The 7,670-nt window shown below is 40.1% G+C and overlaps 1 protein-coding gene across 3 annotated transcripts in view; it reads left to right on the top strand.

Annotated features, from left to right (window-relative positions):
- The window catches only part of prkn (parkin RBR E3 ubiquitin protein ligase), a 1,109,690-nt gene that overhangs the window by 922,152 nt on the left and 179,868 nt on the right, over positions 1-7,670 (top strand). The gene's annotated exons all lie outside the window — the stretch shown is intronic.

Below are 7,670 nucleotides of genomic sequence, written 5' to 3'. Positions count from 1 at the left end.
GGGGGGGCGGGGTGGTGGTGATGCTTGACTTGAGAAATACAGAATCGTCCTCCCATTATATAGGAAAATACTGTGGGGTGCGAGGAGCTGTTAGGAATGGAGGACGAATGGACCAGAGTGTCCTGGAAGGAATGACTGCTGTGGAATGCTGATAAGGGAGGAAAGAGGAGTGTTTCTCTGGTGGTGGTATCACATTGGAGGTGGCAGAAATGATGGCTGACAATTCTTTGGATGTGGAGTTTGGTGGAATGCTAAGTGAGGAAAAGGTACTCATTATCATTGTTGTGGGAGGGCAGGGAAGATGTTGGTGCCGAAGTGTGGGAGATGGCTTAAACATGGCTAAGGCCCTGTCGACCATAGTAGTGGGGAATCCTTGGTTTAGGAAAAACATGGACATTTCTGAAACTCCCCACTGTGGAATATGGCATCATTAGAAACAGATGCAATAGAGGTGGAGAAATAATTGTTTTGGAATCCTTACAGGAAGCAAGGTGTGAGAATGTATCGTCGAAGTAACTGTGGGAGTCAGTGGGTTTGTGATGGTTTTTGGTGGCCAGCCTACCCCAGAAATGGAAACAGAGACATCAAAAAAAGGGAAGGGAAGAGTCAGAGATGGACCACATGAAAGCAAGAGCAGTGTGGAAATTGTAAGCAGATTTGATAAATTTTTCCAGTTCAGAACGAGAGAATGAAACAACACTAATGGTGTCACTGATGTACCAGAGAAAGAGTTGTGGAGTGGGAGCCCCAAAAAGATTAAACAAGGAATGTCTGACATACCCCACAAGGCGACACACATATCCGAGACCCTTGGCCACACCTTTGACCTGAAGAGAGTGAGAAGAATTAAAGGGAAAGTTGCTCAAAGTGAAGATGACTTCGGCCAAATGGAGGAGAGTAGTGGTAGATGGAAGGGTTCAGGCCTTCTTTCCTGGAAGAGGTGGAGGGCCCTGAGACCATTCTAATGGGGTATGAACGTGTAAAGAGATTACATGATGTGGCTGCTGCTGACAAACTGGAAATTTTGAAACTGATGTAAAGCACCAGGAGAATCACAGATATAAGTGGGGAGGGACTGGACAAGGCGAGAAGAAAACAATTGAGGTTGGAAGTTCGATGGGAGAGGAACAGACAAAAACAGTGGGTCTGCCTGGACAGTCCTATTTGTGGATTTTGCGGAGAAAGAAGAAGTGGTGTTGGAGAACTATGAGCTTGGAGGCTGTCGGGAGAGATCCCCTGATGAGAATGGATTGTGACAGTCATGGACACAATGGCCTGTTGCACGATGGCCTGTTGTGGTCATGATCCGGGGGAGATAGGAGATAGTACCCAAGATCTAGCAGGGAGTGAGGATTGCAAATGCAGGAGATCAGAGTCAAAGAGCGTGGTTCTGGAAAAGCACAGCTGATCAGGTAGCATCCGAGAGCTGGCACTCAACCTGTATTATATGATTAGATTAGATTTGATTCCCTACAGTGTGGAAACCCCCCGAACAGTAACCCACCCAGGCCCATTTTCCTCTGACTAATGCACCTAACACGATGGGCAATTTCGCATGGCCAACTTACCTGCCCTGCACATCTTTTGGACTGTGGGAGGAAACCGGAACACCCGGAAAAAGCCCACGCAAACACGGGGAGAATGTGCAAACTCCACACAGACAGTCCAAGGCTGGAATCAAACCTGGGACCCTGGTGCTGTGAGGCATCAATGCTAACCACTGAGCCACCATGCCGAGGTCAGTTCAGCAGGTTAGATGCCAAAGTTAAGATTGGATCTGAGATCATGAGTGCAGTCAGTTCCAAGGGAGATAGCTGTGATTGGGTTGGATGCAGTGGGGGTGGGGAATTTCCTTAAAATTAATGAGATGAGTTTGGTCAGATATGGTGAAGGAACTCATTCGGCTTTGTGGCAACAAAACATCCAAAAGACTGACACAGTTTGGACATAAACAAAAATAAAACACATAAGAGTTACCCCATAATATTTTCAGGGTGGGGGGGCGGGGTGTGGGGTGGGAGTGGTGTTTGACTTGAGAAATACAGAGAGATTATTTTCCTTTGTGGGAGAGTCCAGGACTAGATGGCATAACCTCAGAATAAAGAGTCACACATGAGATGAGGAGGAATTTCTTCCCTCAGTGGGTATGAATCTGTGGAATGCTTTACTGCAGAGGCTTGTGGTTTGTAAAGTATATTCAAGCTGAGACAGACAGGTTTTGAATCATTCAGGGAATAAAGACTTTTGGGGATAATGTTGAATTGAGGAATATCAGTTCAACCACAGGACAGACTTGATGGGCTGAATGGCCTACTTTTGCCTCGACATCTGATGATCTTTTGGAGTGTATGTACGCGAATAAATTAACATATAGTGCACAGGAAATTATATGAGAGAATTTCCCAGAGAGATTGAACCTTACTTTCATATAATGCTACATCAACCAGACAGGCAGACAGATAGCGAAACCCTCTGCATGTTTCTCCAAAAGAATGTAAGTAAGTTTGAGTGACAGACAGCTAAGGCTCAAGAACTTAACATTCTAATGGAGCACTAGACTACAGCTATTTCAGCTGCCAGTCAGCTTATTTTTGTATCAATTTTGACTGAATAATGTGGTGGTGGTGTTCTGCAATACATTAGGGGAGTTGAGTTCTTGTGGTAAAATGTACTTTTACAAGAATCTTGTAGTCTGGAGCTATAGATGGTGATACTAGACTTCTTTCTCACCTCATGGATAACCAGCAATCTTTCCCTCTCTTTCCATCTGCCAGTAGCATGTGATGGTAAGATTTGCAAATTGATCATCAACCGGTTCTGTCTTGTTATTGTTCATTAGGTCATAGCATAGGACCTGAATGTGCAATCTTAGGCTCAGAGACAGGGATGCTAACCCCTTCATCAGAATACATCCCATCATTAAAGAAGGCTTAACTTTTTTATTTTTTTAAATATGAAATAAAATGCTTTTTTAGTGTATAAATATTCCCCTACCTCCCAAAAAAGCCAAATTTAAAGCCAAGAATTTGGAAAGAAACAATCAAGATCTCAACGTCCAGAGACTTCCCATTTTAAGTTTGCCTTGTTGTGTTATGTGTACACAAAAAAAGGTATCTTGAAAAGCTATGATATGTTAGGTTTTTGTTTCGTTCTTTAATAAAGTAGAAGAATTATTCCAGAATTTGTAGACAACGCTAATATTAAGACTGAAACCTATTAAAAAGAAAATGAGGACTAACCAAGACAATAAGTCAAAACACCCTCCAAACAGCTGAAAATGTCACAAAAGATTGCAATAAGGCAGAAATCTATTGTCATACATAAAAGAAATACATTGCACATTCATACTTAGGTTCTTGCAGTTTTTTTCAATCTAAAGGGTGGATTCAACTCACTTGCCTGTCCTGTACCTAGAGCACTGCAACTGAGCTAGTCAAAAATAAATATAGAATAATGTTCTATTTTGAATCTAACTGGTGATGAGAAGTAAATTGAATTGACAATTTAAAATCAAAAATTCAAAGTATGTTAATTAAAACCTATGCCGAGAGGCAGTAGGTTTCCTTGATAGCATTGAAGCACCCAAAAATATAGGAGCAAAAAAACTGGACATCCATTGTACCACTATGGGTCATCCATAACAGCAGCATTGTGTGCCATCACAACTGTAGTCCTAGGGCCAACATATTTCCTCCATCCCAACATGACTTCAAGATTGGCACAGCAATATATTGGTTTAGAAAAAAAAATCAGAGTTAGCCTTTCAGGTTAATGACCTGTCATCAGACCTGGCAAAAGGCCATCCAACTTAAAAAAGCATCTCCACAGATGTGTCATGACTTTGATGAATATTTCCAATATTTTCTGTTCTATTTCAGAATTTTAGCATCCAAAGTATTTTACTTATTTAGCTTATTATTTCCAATTTAGGCAAATGCAAATTGTTTAACTTTAATCAAATATGTAGGACTCTGGTAAAATGTACAATATGATGGACAAACTAAATAATCCATGTTTGTTTTGAATGCAAAAGGTAAAACTGAAGTATACATTACTGTCTACAAGCAGATGTGCTGAGTGGATGAGTTTTCTTGGCCTCCTGAGATCCTTGTCAACACAGATGCCAGAATTCAGCCAATTTGATTCACTTGATGTGATATCATGAAACAGATGAGTGCATTGAACACAGCAAGACTGCAGACCCTGCATCCCAGATGTGGTACTGATTGGCAGTATTCCTGTAGTCAAGCTCAATTACAGCTGCAACAGTTGCATCTCACTGACTGTGTGGAAAACTGCCCATATTTATCCTGCCCACAAGAACAATAAATTCACTATAGCCAATTGCCATCCTACCAACCTACTCTGAATCATCAGCACAGCAAAAAAGGAGTCATCAACAGTGCTACCAAGTTCACCAATACTCAGTTTAGTTTCAGTTAGGACCACTTGACTCCAGACTATGTTAAAGCTTGAACCATACATGGCTTGAAATAACTCCAGAGAGGCTGGTATCCAGTCACCAAGTTAGCCTTTATTTACATGTGGAAAGTCCTTGACACTGATTCAACTTTCACAGAACCAGCTCAGACTGTCAGAAGGTCTGACACTTCTGTTTTTGTCTGTCAGCCAGGGCTCCCAATTTCAGATTAACAGTCCCGATCAGGGAACACATATTCTATGAGGTCCAACTGGATGACCTCATTACAATCTCCTGGAGGCTAGCTTCCAAATATGAGATGAGAATGACACCGAGGTAACATTCAACTGAGTGGAAAACAAAGGAACCTGGCTAAAACCCTCTCCAGTGGCTGGAGTCATTGAAGGCAAATCATTATAACACCAGGACATGATGATAGCTATTCATTCATCAGGGCAGCATCCAAAAACTTAACATCTTGAGCTCAATCATTGTTAACCTTTCCTCCATCATTATGTCAGCAATTGGAATATTCACAATGCTTGCTAAGTGTTTCATTTCATTCATGTGCTATGTGTAGTTGTCAGGATGGCAGGTTTCAAGGAGGGAAGTATGTAATGGAACAGCCAGCAGCAGGTGCCATGGGTGATGAAAGGTGTCAGAGTAGGGGAGCTCGAACAGTTATGTCTGGACCTTCACCAGCAGGTCAAAATGGTAAGGGAGGGCAGCTGGAAGTAAGAAAACACCCTCTCTGGAGAAAAAAAAACATGTTTTGGGGAGAAGGAAGGCTTGTGGGAAGAAGGAGCAGTCAAACAAAACACTCCTCATCCCAATATAAATCATAGGGTTTATACTGTGTAAATACTTACTTTCCTTTCATGTTTGTAATGACCTGATCCCAGTGCAAAAAAAAATTCCTGCTTCATGATCTTTTGGCTTTCCATTGTTTGGACAGAGTTATGGAGTTTACAACACAGGAAAAAGGCTCTTTGACCCATTGTGTCTATGCCAGGAATCAAAAACTTATCAACTTAGTCCCATCTTCCAAATCTTGGCCCATACATAGCCTTATATACTTTTTAGATGCTTTGATGGCTCCTCCCTCTACCACTTTTCCAGATACCCACAACTGGTGTTAAAAAAAAACTACTTTAAATCCCTTCAAACCTTCAGGCTTTTATCACAAATCTGTGTCCTTTGGTTATTGATCCTTCTCCAAATGGCAACTAGTTCCGTCCCTTATCATTGGGATGGAAAAGTCACACCCTTGCTTCCGACTCTTTCCTCAAAGTCTTCCATTCTCTTGCAACCCCCTCCCTTTCCCCATGAACCTCCCCCTCACCACCACACCCCATGTCTCGTATTAAATCTTGGCTCACTTCTCTGACTTGACATTAGAGGAAAGATTTTGCAAGGGACCATCTTAAATTATAAGAATCAACCAAGTTCCTGCAAGGATTACTATGTTTATTTTATACTGGTTAACATCTGCCTTAAACATTCCTGAAGGAATTTGGTACAAACACTAGGAATTCATTGTCCCTTAGGAACTACCATACAATTAAAAAATACTCACTGTAGATCAAGCTCATAATGTTAAGATTGCTAGAAACCTATAACATATGTGGAATGGTACTTTAAATTTAAAGTTGTGAAATCAAAATAAGTTTTGACATGTTGAATGGTAAACATTAGCATAAAGTACTTTGAGGATTGATATAATGCTGGGGAATCACAGGGTAAAATTCTCCCCAGTTCATGATAAATCTGGACTGTAACTAGAAAAGAGCAACTGTTGTTACCTTTGCTCTGTTTTCACACCAGTAGGATTGACAGTTAAGACTGATTATATGAATGTAAATGAATTTGTAAACAGGCCATCGATTTGGAGCATCATGGGGGAGAAGTTTCTTCATGATTCTTCATTGAAATGCCAGAATTTCTTTGGACACAGAATAACTAAGGTCCACTAAATAATGCCTGGCAAAAAAAGGGCAAGGACTGGAAATTAAAGTAGAAGAGGCTTTTCTAGATGATGGGTATAAAATCTGATTTGTGTGAAAATGCCATAATCTTGATTGCTGAGTTACAGAAAAATTTACTGCATTGTAGGAATCATGTAATGTCACCATTTCATAATGTATTTTCAGCTTTTCTCAGACTTTCCCCTCTCAAAAGAAAACAAATAAATTCGAAGTCTCACACTGTGTGATGATCACAATAAATTTGCCCGATCTGTGGCAGTTAAGTAACAAAGAAAATTCATTTCTGGCTATTGATAGCCACCAAGGAGCCTGACCTGAGAATATGATGCAATTTGATTCACAGAAATCACCGCAAAAGAAATGATCTGAGCAACATCTGACAGTTTCTGGAGCAGCAGAATCTAATAAAAAAGAACAATGTCAAGTTAAACAATAAATCCCTTTCACAGCTGGTTCAGAGAGAAAAATGAAAACAATCTTTCACTGCAACGATATACCTCCTCCACTTCTTCAAATTAAAAATAAGATTACTGGGAAACTGTCAAAGTCCAACACTAGTTATTTTATTGCACAAAGCAAAGGGTACACAAAATTGTCTTTTAAATGAAAGAGGTCTAATGAGATTTGATCTGTGTCAAAGGAGAGGTTTGTAAGAACCTGCATTGTCCTCAATTGATTCCTCTCACACTTCTTAATTGATACTGGCAAGTGGTTGCCTTGTCCACCATTTACATTGCCCTCTTATATTGTGAGGCAGACTATTGAAGCTGTCCAAACATTTTGTTGTTGATTCCCTATTTCATAATCGAATTTGAAAAGTATCTCAGGAGTGAAATAAGGCATTATTTTAGAAACCTGAATTCAGGCAATTGTGTTTCAAACATTTCTTTTCATTATGAGTTATATAATAACTGAAACTCTGCTGTTTTCTGTAGATCATAAGAATCCTGCACAATATAAATTGACACAATTTTATGATTTGTTTTCCTCTGATTTTAGCCTATCTATTGATTAATTGAACAGGGCTTATAGCAATAATATTTCATGCTTTATAGGTAGATATAATAGTGATATTTCATTTTGTTAATGTAGATATAACAGTAATATTTCATTTTTATGTAGTAGGGTGTAAATGTTTTCTGTTCGGGGTACCAATGTCGTGATGAAAGCTAGATCTGATCATTTTCGAAACAGATCTCCCTCTAACTTGCCAACACCAAATATTTTAGCCTTCCCCTCCTTAACCTCCTGTCCACCCGTAGCAT

Source organism: Chiloscyllium plagiosum, chromosome 9, assembly GCF_004010195.1.
Source record: "Chiloscyllium plagiosum isolate BGI_BamShark_2017 chromosome 9, ASM401019v2, whole genome shotgun sequence".
Lineage (NCBI taxonomy): Eukaryota > Metazoa > Chordata > Chondrichthyes > Orectolobiformes > Hemiscylliidae > Chiloscyllium > Chiloscyllium plagiosum.
This window is presented reverse-complemented; position numbering and strand designations above follow the sequence as displayed.